This window comes from Lathyrus oleraceus, chromosome 3 (genome assembly GCF_024323335.1).
Source record: "Lathyrus oleraceus cultivar Zhongwan6 chromosome 3, CAAS_Psat_ZW6_1.0, whole genome shotgun sequence".
In the NCBI taxonomy this organism is placed as follows: domain Eukaryota; kingdom Viridiplantae; phylum Streptophyta; class Magnoliopsida; order Fabales; family Fabaceae; genus Lathyrus; species Lathyrus oleraceus.
The window spans coordinates 38,891,413-38,907,198 of record NC_066581.1 but is presented as its reverse complement, the minus strand read 5'-3'; positions in this window follow the sequence as shown (position 1 = coordinate 38,907,198).

The window sequence follows — 15,786 nt, the reverse complement described above, 5'->3', positions numbered from 1 at the left end:
TTTATGATAATGAGTTTTCCCCCATTAGGTTATAAATGAGGAAGGTACGTGTTTGATTTTCTTTTGGTGAAGTTTTAATGACCGACCTTATACATGTAACAAATCTCATGGAGGATTGTATGCCGCATTTTTTGCTTGGAATTTAGGTTGTATCACTACTACAAAAAGCACACTTAGTAACAACTTCTTATTGAATACACTTATCCAATTGAAGTAATATATATTCATTAAGCGCCTTTCATTTTTTTTTTAAATCACATATCACCATTGTCTAACTAAAAAACTGTTGAGATATGTGAAGGAGAGGCACACATCAAATATCAACACCAATAATTTTATGTTTTATCATTACAAAAAAGTGTGTTTCCTTAATTTCTATTTTTTAATAAAAATTAAACAATTTTCATCATGGTCCAGATTAACAATTGTATTTAAATATCAGGACAATTCATAATGATTCCTCTTATCAAATCCTAGTGAAATATAAGCTAACTTAAGAATAAATTACGCTCAAAGTAAAACCCTAACTTCTCTTACTTTATCCAAATCTCTCAAAACTCCATCATTTTTTAAAAAAACTCCAACATAACTTCTCCAACTAGTATGAATCAAGAAAAGATATCATGAATCCTTGCAAGACAAAACAAGTAACTCATGTTTTTATCTTCATTTTCCACAAATCTTTTCAAGGAAATGCACGTACTTGAAACATTTTCCACCATTTATTTTATGAGTTAGGATGTTGTTGTTGTTATTATTGGAGATGTTTTTTATTAGGCATGTTGTTGTTTTACACGTACTCTCAAAACTGAAGTGAGAATGACAACGGTTTAAGAATCAAAGTGAACAAATTACATTGAATTAAAAAATAATTATATAAAAATTTAAGTTATATTAGAAAACAACTTACATTGATCAATTATTTTCGTGCTTTCTTAAGCCCATTATTTGTATCTCACTCTTTGACAGTTATAATTTGATTCAATACTTCTAGTTCTTCAATCATCAATTTCTTATCTATTAGTTCTATCTACAAGCTAATTAGTACTTTATAGAATGATCTAGTAGAGAAAGAAATGTTAGTTGAAGAATTAAAAGCATTCAAAAAAATTCTAACCGTTAAAGAGTGAGACATGAATAATGAGTTGTAGAAAGCTCGCAAAATATTGATTAGTTTAACTTGTTCTTCTAATATAACTTAATTTATTGTATTATAAATTTCTAATATAATTGAAAGATTATATATTTAGTGCGCAGTTGGTGAAATAAGCATTCAAAATAAGTTATAATAAACTCAAGTGAACTTATCACCATGGTTGAAAGTTATAATTATGGTGAAATATTGTGTGCTAAGTCTTTCATCATGGTTGGAATATACAACCATGGTGAAATGTTTAGAAATCTTCAAAAATGTTTGAGTTGGGTATTGAACCCATGACTTCCACCTTTTACTAAGGTTTCTTTCTACAATGATGGTGATATGTTACACATTATCTTATTTTTACCATGTCTATCAGCCCGTGGTGGTAAGGATGACACATATTATCACACCCTTCATTACCACGAACCTCCAACCATGGTAATATCTTTCTCCCAACCGTGGTAAAATATGCTTTTTGTAGTAGTATATATTCAAGAGTTGGGATAAGGTGGGGTGGTGTTTGGAGGAAGGATCGAGATGTATTACTTATGATAAGTATTTTTTTCTCTAAATAGTGAAACATATATGAGGGAGAAGGCACAACCACCAACACTTGAACTACCTGATGATGTGGTGGAATATCCTTGGGTGGATGACAAGATTCTAGGGACTTAATCCTTCTACACCCTTAAAAACATAATGGAGTTTACTAAGTGGGATGTGGAGCCTTCATCGGACTGGCCGATGGCTTTTCCCATAAATGGCATATACCTCTGAATCCAACTTGAGATGTATGGATTTCCTCTACACGGGTATTTTTTTTCCAGGATGAGATTCACCCTTACTTTGAATGACTTTGAAATTGGAGTTTTGTCTTTCACAATTTCAACCTTTAAGTTAGGGCTTATGTTAAAGTTTTTCAAAATTGGTGCTGTAATACCCCAAAATTTACCCTTCATTTTTCCTGGAAAAAAAAAACGAAAAAAAATGAAAAAAAAAACGAAAAAAAAAAAGTTAAAAATAAATAAATAAATAAAATTAATTAAATAAATAAATAAAATATAACAAATTTTTTTGGACTTGGGTCTCCCTCATTTGAGCTCACTACCCACGAAAATCAGTCTATAAATACTAAAGTTTCAGTAGAGGAAAACACACTTGGAGTTACACTGGGAAATTCACTGGAGAAAGAGGGAGAAAAAGGAAGAGAAGCAAAATACTCTGAGGTTTCCTTGGAACAAAACCCTGGACAAAACTTGGAGAGAAACCTGACAGAGAACTCAGAGCAGCCTCCAAACCCTGAAGGGAACTCAACTGCACAGAATCACATCTGCCTCACATAAACCCTAAAGATTGTTTTGTAAACCTCACGGGTGCAACTCAATTTCAATCAAGCTCTCCAATCAGGTTTGCCCTTATTCCCATTACCTTTGTGCTTTGAAGTTGAATACTCTGAATGTTTGAGGTATGATGGATGAATTTCATTAGGTTTTTGCCCACGGGTTCATAATTATGTATGAATGTATAAATAATGCCTTGAATGCTTAATCGTTTAATTTCTGAAGTGTATGCCACAGGGTTTGAGGTTTCTGAAACCATATTGTTATCCATGAAAAAAAATGCTTATCGTGTTTCACTAACCTGTTTGTTGAGTTTTTGTGAGGGCTCACATGACTTTTGCAGGGATAACTTGCGTGGTTTTCCACTTTATTTGTGGGATACCCCTGGAGGTTCATTCCGATTATCTCTACTGACCCATTTTCTTTGATGGTCTAGCTGGAGAGATCTCAGGGTTGCTAATCCTTTAATTGCTGTAACTTTGGATCTTTATCCGTGTGGTAATTTTTTCCTTTTCTCGTACTTTATCGCTTTCTTAGCTGGAAGACCTCGATAGGAGGCAATGCTTTTGTGTTTACTTTATGCAGGTTCCTTTGTCCAGGGTTAAGAGCTATGAGGTCTTATCCTCATTACCCTTTTGCATGCGCGTTCCTACAATGCAAACAAACCCTTCATTGATTTTTCTTCTCCATAACACACGTTTACTCCTTCTACTACAGGTAAGTAAGTCTCCAAAGGTCGAGCATCCGGTAGATTGCGTAGTAACGTCGTTCGTCTAAAACCCAATCCAGAACCCCGTAGTTAGCCGAACTACGGCTTGCTCTGATTCTCATTCCAGATGAGATACGTAGGCATAAGACGCGATGTCTTAGCGAGCACACATCCCCCAACCCATAGGTCAGCCGAGCTACGAAGACTCTGATTCTCATATTCAGATGAGATACGTATGCAGTGGATGCGACATCCGCGCGAGTCATTGCTCTTAACCTTTTTAGTAAATAAACACATTAGATAAACATACACCCTTTAGACAAGAACTACAAAAGTGGATCCCGTAGAGTACTATGGATGCGTAGGGGTGCTAATACCTTCCCTTCGCATAACCGACTCCCGAACCCAAGATTTGGTTGCGAGACCCCGTCTTGTCCTTTCCTTTTTCAGATTTACTTCGAGCGTTTCCTTTCCCTCCTTTGGGATGAATAACGCACGGTGGCGACTCTTCTGTCTTTTTCTTTCGCCGGTTGTTTTTTCGCGCACTGTATTTTTCAGGTTGCGACAGCTGACGACTCTGCTGGGGACATGAGAAGTTGACCTCTTGCTGGTCCATCTTCCCTAAGCGAGTCCCTCCTAGCTTTTGTGATTTCTTGTTCATTGGGTGTTCATGCTTTTGTACATTTATTTACTTACTTGCTTGCATTCATCTGCTGTATCTGTTGGAGTTGTTGTTTGTTTGTTGGGATGGGATGTTCTACGAGAGATAAGCCCATTACCCAGGCTTGAGTGCACACACAGGTTTTAGAGTGGATAATCATGAGGCTTGCGTGGCATGTTGCTACGTTAAGTCGTTCGTGAAGAACCACACCCAGACGAGGTTTCTTTTGGATATATTATGTCCTACGGATGTTCCGTAACGACATGATGTTCCTTTAGAAATCGTCGACTCTGGTGACCATTTCCCGAGAACTCAGTCGAGGCCTCTCCTCCGAGACGTGATTATGTTAGCTCTGGTGGGCGCATTCTCGCTGATCAATCCGAGGACCCCGAGACTGGGAACTTGCTTTAGGATGTCCTGTTGAGGGGAGTCAGTGGAGGTCTTTTATCCCGTAATAATGTCAAACCTTTAGTGGTAAACGTATTATTCGCGACTGAAGGGCTGAAGTTGACGAACTTCTGTTCTTAAAACCTACCAGTGAGGGGCGGGCTAAATTCAGGAAACCTTAACCTCCAACCAACCCGATTTTCTAGAGCAGAGCTTTGATCTTGTATTATATTCCTCAGTGGTTTTCTCTTCAGACAATGTAACCCGACAGATGTTCAAGCAGATACAGCAATCCTGATTGACATGCCACTGCATTGCATTCACATCATCACATCATTTGCATTCATATCATTTAACACATGTTTATCCATTCCCAGGAGTTCACATCTTCTTCTTGATTCTAGTCGGGGTTTTCTTCTTACACTGTTTATCAAACGAGAGACTGGAATCAAGGGGGTAGAATACCTTTTGGAATTGATAAACATGTCATTGCATTTGCATAGTCATCCGCATGTTTTGCATAACAGGTACCGCCACAGTGTTCTCAGTTTGTTTGGTGTCCCACTAGCAGGATAGCTGACTCAGGCATTCACCGATACGGTACCTGAAGGAATCAACAGAGAGCGATGGAGAGCCTACAAGCAGAGCTCGCCGAGATGAAGATTCGCATGAATCAATTCATGGATTTGGTTCAAGGGGTGGCTCAAGGACAGCAGGAGCTTAGATTGTTGGTACAGAGGGATCCCCCTATTACTCAACCGGAGACGTTGGTTGATCCTCCAGCTGAAGAGGCTAATGGTCCCAATGGACCGGGGCCTATCCCGATCCCGCATGTCAACCTAGATCAACAACCCATTCAGGATGGTCAGGATGATCAGTTCCCCTTGCTTCAGGAAGACTTTGGCATGGACCCCATGTTTAGAAGATTAGAGGAGAGGCTGAAAGCTGTGGAAGGACAGAATCCTATGGGAGTAGATGTTGCTGACTTGGGGCTGGTCCCAGGTGTGAGAGTGCCACCGAAATTCAAGGTCCCGATATTTGACAAATACCATGGCAGCTCTTGCCCCAAAACTCACGTGCAAGCCTATTTCCGTAAAATGGTTGCATACTCTGATGACGAGAAGCTACTTATGTACTTCTTCCAGGATAGCCTAGCTGGGGCATCCTTGAAATGGTATATGAGGCTGGACAGAGCCCACATCCATTGCTAGAGGGATTTGGCAGAGGCTTTCGTGAAGCAGTATCAGTATAATGCAGACATGGCTCCGGACAGAACTCAACTTCAGAATCTGTCTCTTAAAAGCAATGAGTGCTTCAGGGAATACGCTCAACGCTGGAGGGATACAGCTTCCCGTGTTCAGCCTCCTATGTTGGAAAAGGAAATGGCCAACATGTTCATGAATACGCTGCCTGGACCTTATCTGGAGCGTCTGGTGGGGTGCAATGCTTCCAACTTTGCTGATGTGGTCTCTACTGGAGAAAGGGTGAAGAATTACCTAAAGACCTATAAGAGCCAGAGTGGAGGTGGATCCTCATCAGGGGTGAAGAAGTCGTTCATTCAGGGACAGAAGTGGAGAGAAGAGGATGCAAATGACATATCTTCTTATCAGAACAGGGATAACCGGAGGAATAATTTTCAGAATTATCATCAGCAACCGTATGTTGCGGCTGTGACCATTCCAGCTGCAGCGCCACTACAACAACAACAATCACAACGTCAACCAGCTCAGTATCAACAGCAGCAGCAACCGGGTAACAGACCCGCTTATCAACAGAGGCAAAGGATGATGGATCGGCGTTTCGACACCCTTCCAATGTCGTACGCTCAGTTGCTTTCTAGTCTTCAACAACTACAACTGGTGAAACTGCGCACTCTGGCTCCTCATGTTGGTAGACTTCCGGTGGGTTACGACGCCAACGCTAGGTGTAGCTTCCACTCTGGGGCACCTGGCCACAATATTGAGAACTGCAAAGCTTTTAAGCACGTAGTTCAAGACCTCATAGATTCAAAGGCCATCGACCTTGCACCGGCTCCGAATGTCGTTAACAATCCCATGCCCCAGCATGGTGGTGCCAACGTTAACATGGTTGAAGGAGAAGTCAAATTAGTCTCTGCGGTCAACAATGAAGAAGATAGGGATAGTGATTGTGACATTGACAACTGGGTGCGTCCGAGGATCCCGGGTGAAGTCATCAACAATTGGTCTTCTGAGGAGATTGTCCAAGTCACTTTTCTGAAGGAGTAATTTTCTTTGTTTATTCATGCATGTCCAAGTCTTACGTTCCGCCCAGGGCGTAATGACTCATTGTAGGGCTCATCTATGTGACACTTGCATTTTTTATCATAAATAAAGGACGTCTTTTTGCATTCAAATATTTCGTTCCTTGTCTTTCTATTTTTGCAGTTTTTCAAAATAAAAAAATGGCAATGTTTTGTTTAGTTTCCACTCTTTTTTCACACTCATAAGCACATACCATCACTCATGCAGATGCACATCACCGGATCCTATTGATAACGGTTCTGTTATGGCTCGCTTCGACTTTGAAAATCCAATCTTTCAAGCTGAAGAAGAGGGTGATGAAGACTGTGAACTCCCTGAAGAGCTTACCAGGTTATTAAAACAAGAGGAAAGGGTTATTCAACCGCATCAAGAGTTTGTTGAAGTGATTAATCTCGGCACCGAGGACGCCAAGAGAGAAATTAAGATATGGGCTGCTTTAGAAGACAATGTGAAGAAAGGGCTGATTGAATTGCTGCAAGAATACGTTGACATCTTCGCCTGGTCTTATCAGGACATGCCTGGGCTGGACACAGACATCGTGGTACACTGCTTGCCTCTCAAAGAAGGTTGTCCTCCGGTCAAGCAGAAGCTCAGAAGAACAAGACCAGAGATGGCTGTCAAGATAAAGGAAGAAGTGCAAAAGCAGTTGGATGCAGGGTTTCTAGCAGTCACCAATTATCCGCCATGGGTTGCAAACATCGTCCCAGTACCTAAGAAGGATGGAAAGGTACGGATGTGTGTCGACTACCGGGATCTGAACAGAGCTAGCCCTAAAGATGATTTCCCATTACCTCACATCGACGTTTTGGTGGATAATACAGCTCAGTTCTCGGTATTCTCCTTCATGGATGGCTTTTCTGGCTATAACCAAATCAAGATGGCACCAGAAGACATGGAAAAGACAACTTTCATAACCCCATGGGGCACCTTCTGCTACAAGGTGATGCCGTTTGGTCTGAAAAATGTTGGAGCAACATATCAATGAGATATGGTGACTCTGTTCCATGATATGATTCATCATGAAATCGAGGTTTATGTGGACGATATGATTGCCAAATCTCAAACAGAAGAAGAACATTTGGTGAATTTGCAGAAACTGTTTGAGCGTTTGAGGAAATTCAAACTGAGACTTAACCCGAACAAGTGCACTTTCGGGGTGAGATCGGGAAAATTGCTGGGTTTTATCGTTAGCGGAAAAGGGATTGAGGTGGATCCCGACAAAGTAAAAGCGATACAGGAAATGCCAGAGCCAAGAACAGAGAAGCAAGTCCGTAGTTTCTTAGGGAGGTTGAACTACATTGCAAGGTTCATCTCTCACCTAACAACCACGTGTGAGCCAATTTTCAAATTGCTGAAGAAAGATCAGGCTATCAGGTGGAATGAAGATTGTCAAAGGGCTTTCGAGAAGATAAAAGAGTATCTACAGAAACCTCCGATCCTTATACCTCCAGTTCCTGGGAGACCTCTGATAATGTACCTATCAGTGACTGAGAACTCGATGGGGTGTGTATTGGGACAGCATGACGAGTCTGGTCGAAAAGAGCATGCCATATACTACCTTAGCAAAAAGTTTACCGACTGTGAAGTCAAATATTCGCAGCTTGAGAAAACTTGTTGTGCTTTGGCCTGGACTGCTCGCCGACTGAGGCAGTATATGTTGAACCATACTACCTTGTTGATTTTTAAGATGGATCCAGTGAAATACATATTCGAGAAGCCAGCTCTCACCGGAAGGGTCGCTCGTTGGCAAATGATTTTAACAGAGTATGATATTCAGTACACGTCACAGAAGGCCATCAAAGGTAGTATTCTGTCAGACTACCTTGCCGAGCAGCCGATTGATGATTATGAGCCGATGAAGTTTGAATTCCCTGATGAAGACATCATGTTCCTCAAGATGAAAGATTGTGAAGAGCCAGTTGTTGAGGAGGGACCTGATCCAAACGAAAAGTGGACTTTGTTGTTTGATGGGGCTGTCAATGCTAGAGGAAGTGGAATTGGTGTTGTCATTACAACTCCGAAAGGTGCCCACATGCCTTTCACCGCTCGTTTGACTTTTGAGTGCACAAATAATGAAGCTGAGTACGAGGCCTGTATCTTGGGTATTGAGCAAGCCATTGATTTGAGAATCAAGACTTTGGACATCTTCGGAGATTCAGCTCTGGTGATCAATCAAGTGAATGGTGATTGGAATACTCTCCAGCCCACTCTGGTCCCCTACAGAGACTACACGAGAAGACTGTTGACTTTCTTCACAACAGTAAAATTGTATCATATACCTCGTGATGAGAACCAGATGGCAGACGCACTTGCTACTCTATCCTCCATGATCAAGGTAATTCGCTGGAACCATGCTCCCAGGATCGATGTGATGCGCCTTGACAGGGCCGCATATGTGTTTGCTGCTGAACTGGTAGTCGATGACAAGCCCTGGTATCACGATATCAAGTGCTTTCTGAAGAATCAAGAGTACCCTGCAGGGGTATCCAACAACGACAGAAAGACTTTGAGAAGATTGGCAGGAAGTTTCTTCTTGAACAAAGACAATGTGCTGTATAAGAGGAACTTCGACATGGTTTTGCTCAGATGCGTGGACAGACACGAGGCGGACATGTTAATGCAGGAAGTTCATGAAGGTTCCTTCGGTACCCATGCCGGCGGACATGCAATGGCTAAGAAATTGTTGAGAGCGGGTTATTATTGGATGACCATGGAGTCAGATTGCTTCAAATATGCTCGGAAGTGTCATAAATGCCAGATTTATGCTGATAAGGTGCATGTGCCGCCAAATCCTATGAATGTGATGACTTCGCCGTGGCCGTTCGCTATGTGGGGCATTGACATGATTGGAAAGATTGAGCCGACTGCTTCCAATGGGCATCGCTTCATCCTTGTTGCCATCGACTATTTCACCAAGTGGGTCGAGGCAGCGTCGTTCGCGAATGTCACCAGACATGTGATGGCCCGTTTCATCAAGAAAGAAATCATTTGTCGCTATGGGATTCCCGAAAGAATCATTACTGATAATGGTTCTAATCTCAACAACAAAATGATGAAGGAGTTGTGTTAGAACTTCAACATTCAGCATCACAATTCTTCCCCTTACCGCCCTAAGATGAACGGCGCTGTTGAGGCGGCAAATAAGAACATAAAGAAGATTGTGCAGAAGATGGTCGTCACGTACAGAGATTGGCATGAGATGCTACCTTTCGCCTTGCATGGGTACCGCCCATCAGTACGTACATCGACCGGGGCAACCCCTTACTCCCTGGTGTATGGTATGGAAGCAGTCCTACCTGTTGAAGTGGAGATTCCTTCTCTAAGAGTCTTGTTGGATGTCAAGTTAGACGAAGCCGAATGGATTCGAACAAGGTTCAATGAGTTGAGTCTTATCGAAGAGAAGCGAATGGCAGCCATTTGTCATGGGCAGTTGTATCAGAGTCGGATGAAGAGAGCCTCTGATCAGAAAGTGCATCCTCGTTGTTTCCAAGTCGGAGATTTAGTGTTGAAAAGGATCCTTCCTCCTCAGACAGATCACAGGGGCAAGTGGACTCCTAACTATGATGGACCGTATATTGTCACCAAGGTTTTTGATGGTGGGGATTTAATGCTTGCAACTATGGATGGTGAAAACTTCACTTCCCCTGTGAACTCAGACGCAGTTAAAAAATACTTCGCATAAAATAGACCCGCTGGACAGTAAAAAGAATAGTCCAGGCAAAAAATGGGCATCCCGACGAACCAAGAAAATGAAAAGGTTCGGGCAAAAATTAGGGATTAAAAATGAAAAGATCGTACACCCGGTAAGTTGAAAACTTGAAAAGGAAACTTAGGCAAAAATGGGTATCCCGGTGGATTGAAAACCCGAAAAGAACGATCCAGGCAAAAGTTAGGGATTAAGTGAATGACTGCGTTCTGAGTTAGTTCTGAATCTCATCTCATGTCGATGACTGGAAATTTTCGAAAGGTAGGAAACAATCCAATCACCTTTTCAGAAGGCTGATCATCTGGAGGATCTTGAAGACGAGCAAGTCATAGCAGAATTGGAACCCAATAGAAATCCATTTCACATTGCCATTAGATTAATTTCTGTTTTTATCTTTTGTGCGATTACCTCTTTCCAGGGATTGCTTCCTGATGTAAATGCCTATTCAGAGGCCATTCAATCAATAAAATCATGTTATTCAGTATATCTCTGTTTTCATTTTCATTTTACCGTTTTGTTTGCAAAAATGACGTCCGAATTTTTGATAAACATTGCATCATGACACATAAGGGCTTTACAGGTACATGCTTAATAAACATTTAAAATTGCTGTAAATTTTAAGTGCTTTGGATCGTCTATTCAGAACAGATACCCTCGGGGCATTTCCTTAAAATCCCCTGCAGATGATCGTGAATATCTTCCCCAGTGAAGTCACCAACAGACGAATTCGGTGTCTTATCCCTGCAGAGCTGATCAGAGCGTTGGATTCTTCAATCCCCAACAGTTTCTCACCACCATACTTCCCCAAGCGGTTGTTTTAGAATATACACTCCCTAGTAGAGTTGACAGTGCCAGATTATATACCCCCAGCGGAGTTGACAGTGTCAGACTGTATTTTCCCAGCAGAAGTGGCTGCTCCTTAGAGTTCGAGGCCAAATCGATAATCCCAATGCCAGATCCATGGTTTCTTTCCTTGCAGCAGAACCTCGGTACCGTATCAGTGTTTGCTTCCCCTGTTGAGTCATCTCTCGCAGAATCTTGGTATTTCGTCATTGCTAAAACACCGTGTGGCGGGTCATTTCCCCACAGAATTCTTTGCGCTGTGCATCTCCAACAGCCTTGCCAGGGTCCAGAAGATGGTGATCATTTCCCCAGTAGATCCCCTTGCCTCAGCTTGGCATTCTACCCAGCATTTCGCATCCCTGCATGTAGAATCATATTGCATTGCATCCTCCCAAATCGCGTAGCATTTCCATTTTCATAGAGCATTACACCATTGAAAGATTCAAACATACGCATGTAAGCATAAAACATTCTCGGTATCCCAAGTGATAAGCTAGAAGTTGTTTCTAGTACTCAGACTGAAGATTGTTCATGACCCACCTTGGTTATCACCAGCAAGTGTCATTGGCCCATGCGTCGCCTTTATTATCATTCCCTATTTCTGCCAATGCTGACAGGCATGAAGTTTTCCGATGTTCAGATCGAAGAAGTTTCCGACGTTCAGGTCAATGCAACTTGTGGCATTCAGGTCAGTTTTCCGGTATCCAGACCGAAGTGGCATTCAGGCCAGTTTTCCGGTATCCAGACCGAAGTGGCATTCAGGCCAGTTTTCCGATATCTAGACCGAAGTGGCATTCAACCCAGTTTTCCGGTATCCAGACCGAAGTGGCATTCAGGCCAGTTTTCCGGTATCCAGATCGAAGTGGCATTCAGGCCAGTTTTCCCGATATTCAGATCGAAGTGGCATTCAGGCCAGTGTTCCGATGTTCAGATCGAAGAAGTTTCCGACGTTCAGGTCGATGCGACTTATGTCATTCAGGCCAGTGTTCCGATATTCAGATCGAAGTGGCATTCAGGCCAGTGTTCCGATATTCAGATCGAAGTGGCATTCAGGCCAGTTTTCCCGATATTCAGATCGAAGTGGCATTCAGGCCAAGTCTTTCCGATGTTCAGATCGAAGAAGTTTCCGACGTTCAAGTCGATGCGACTTGTGGCATTCAGGCCAATTTTCCGATGTTCAGGTCGAAGTCCTTTCCAGTATTCAGACTGATGAGCGGCATTCAGGCCATGGTTATTTCTGTGTTACCATTTATTTTGGTATCCAGTTTAACATTCTTTTTCGATATTCAGACTGACTCTCACCGTACCAGACGGATTCTTCTTTTAAGGCCACCTCTTTGCCGATTCTGATAGGCATTGTCACTCCACTTCACTTCAGTGCAAATTTTTGGGCTTTTATTGTATTCAATCCCTTGATACCTCGAAAGTATGAAAGCAGCTGCCATCTTCTTTCCGGATCTCTAGTTGATTGAATAGGGGCAGCTGTAATACCCCAAAATTTACCCTTCATTTTTCCTGAAAAAAAAAACGAAAAAAAATGAAAAAAAAAACGAAAAAAAAAAGTTAAAAATAAACAAAATAAATAAAATTAATTAAATAAATAAATAAAATATAACAAATTTTTTTGGACTTGGGTCTCCCTCATTTGAGCCCACTACCCACGAAAATCAGTCTATAAATACTGAAGTTTCAGTAGAGGAAAACACACTTGGAGTTACACTGGGAGATTCACTGGAGAAAGAGGGAGAAAAAGGAAGAGAAGCAAAATACTCTGAGGTTTCCTTGGAACAAAACCCTGGACAAAACCTGGAGAGAAACCTGACAGAGAACTCATAACAGCCTCCAAACCCTGAAGGGAACTCAACTGCACAGAATCACCTCTGCCTCACATAAACCCTAAAGATTGTTTTGTAAACCTCACGGGTGCAACTCAATTTCAATCAAGCTCTCCAATCAGGTTTGCCCTTATTCCCATTACCTTTGTGCTTTGAAGTTGAATACTCTGAATGTTTGAGGTATGATGGATGAATTTCATTAGGTTTTTGCCCATGGGTTCATAATTATGTATGAATGTATAAATAATGCCTTGAATGCTTAATCGTTTAATTTCTGAAGTGTATGCCACAGGGTTTGAGGTTTCTGAAACCATACTGTTATCCATGAAAAAAAATGGTTATCGTGTTTCACTAACCTGTTTGTTGAGTTTTTGTGAGGGCTCACATGACTTTTGCAGGGATAACTTGCGTGATTTTCCACTTTATTTGTGGGATACCCCTGGAGGTTCATTCCGATTATCTGTACTGACCCATTTTCTTTGATGGTCTAGCTGGAGAGATCTCAGGGTTGCTAATCCTTTAATTGCTGTAACTTCGGATCTTTATCCGTGTGGTAATTTTTCCTTTTCTCGTACTTTATCGCTTTCTTAGCTGGAAGACCTCGATAGGAGGCAATGTTTTTGTGTTTACTTTATGCAGGTTCCTTTGTCCAGGGTTAAGAGCTATGAGGTCTTATCCTCATTACCCTTTTGCATGCGCGTTCCTACAATGCAAACAAACCCTTCATTGATTTTTCTTCTCCATAACACACGTTTACTCCTTCTACTACAGGTGAGTAAGTCTCCAAAGGTCGAGCATCCGGTAGATTGCGTAGTAACGTCGTTCGTTTAAAACCCAATCCACAACCCCGTAGTTAGCCGAACTACGGCTTGCTCTAATTCTCATTCCAGATGAGATACGTAGGCATAAGACGCGATGTCTTAGCGAGCACACATCCCCCAACCCATAGGTCAACCGAGCTACGAAGACTCTGATTCTCATATTCAGATGAGATACGTATGCAGTGGATGCGACATCCGCGCGAGTCATTCCTCTTAACCTTTTTAGTAAATAAACACATTAGATAAACACACACCCTTTAGACAAGAACTACAAAAGTGGATCCCGTAGAGTACTATGGATGCGTAGGGGTGCTAATACCTTCCCTTCGCATAACCGACTCCCGAACCCAAGATTTGGTTGCGAGACCCCGTCTTGTCCTTTCCTTTTTCAGGTTTACTTCGAGCGTTTCCTTTCCCTCCTTTGGGATGAATAACGCAGGGTGGCGACTCTTCTGTCTTTTTCTTTCGCCGGTTGTTTTTTCGCGCACTGTATTTTTCAGGTTGCGATATGTGCGAATAGAGGAATGATGTTACTACATTAACGTTATTCTTCTATTTATTCAATGTTTTGAGAAAGCTTGTTGATTATTACCAACCTCAAGGTTTGTTCTCATGGATGGAAGGTCATAAACTCTTTGAAGTATCTTAATGCGATTTATCAAGTGTATTATATCATGCAAGTGGTGATATCCAGAAGTCCCAAATCTCAGACTTAAAGACTGCATATGGTTATATGGTTTGTTTGAAGTATAATTTGAACAATTAGGAAGTTGCAATATCCATTTTAGAGAGAAGAAAAAATTTCTTTCTAAGCATAATAAATGTACCTTTCTAGCATTATTAAATTCTATTATCCAATGTGATGGATCATCATGGGGCATCCACATTGGATCAAGAGTATCTCTTGACTTGTGGGTGTAATGAGGCATGGATAGTTGTGTGTCATAAGAGAGTTTATAATTTTTCTATACAAAAATTATACTTTATACCGTACAAAAGTTTTAGTTGCGAGTGTTTATAATTTTTTCGTTCAAAAATTTTAGTTGAGAGAGTTTATAATTTTTTCCTTGTAAAAATTACAGGTTGAGTAATAAAATATGTGTTGATATATTTTGGTTGAAGTAACAAGTGGAGAACCATAATAAATATTTGAATTGTATTGCTGTTGAATTTTTGTTTATTTTTCTTCTAATGCAGGCTGATCGGAAAAATAGGAAGTGTACTATTTTTCCTGTTATAGTAATAAAGGGGAAATTCCCCGAATGTCGATCTCAAGGACTGCAAGTTAATATTGAGTTCAGTTCATCGTTCAATTAAACAAAAAATATAATTGGGGTTTTTTAATTCAAAATTATAATAATAAAGGCAAAGGAAAATAATAATAAAAATAAGGGTTTGTAAGGTATGAGGAACAATGCCAGAGAAGGTGTATGATTTATCCCTGTAACAACTGTTAGTCACTACTGCATCAACAAATATCAATTACTACCAGTTCTCAAGGGTATTTTATCTCAAGTCCTTGGTGAGAAAACCATTAATCAATCTACCATAATTTCTATGTTCATAGGCAATTAGGGTGAAGTTAAGCTTTATTATATCAAGAATGCTTTGATTCATACAGGGTATCCCTAGTCCTAGGTGATATCTACTGCAGAGTAACCTTATGAAAACCTTACCAATGGCGATCTAACCTAATTGATAACCACAAAACAATCTTGATTGGTCCGAAAGAGAGAGCATTAAACACATCAAAAGGTTACCGTAAGAATAATATTATAAATGCAATCATAAACTCATAGTCATTACAATTCTAAATTAGGGACAGCCCCCTAGCATTGGAGGGTTTAGCTACTCATATTGTTCAAAACAAATTCAAGATAAAAAATACACATTACAAGTAATTGGATGACATGGATCTTCAATCGCTTCCACTCATGAAAACCTCCCGCTCTCTGAATCCCTTGATCTCTGTAATCCTTGTTTGTTTGACAATACTGTGTTCGCCTCATTCCAAGATGCTCTTTTATTTGGTAGAAGGTTCTCTTATATAGTGAAAATTCC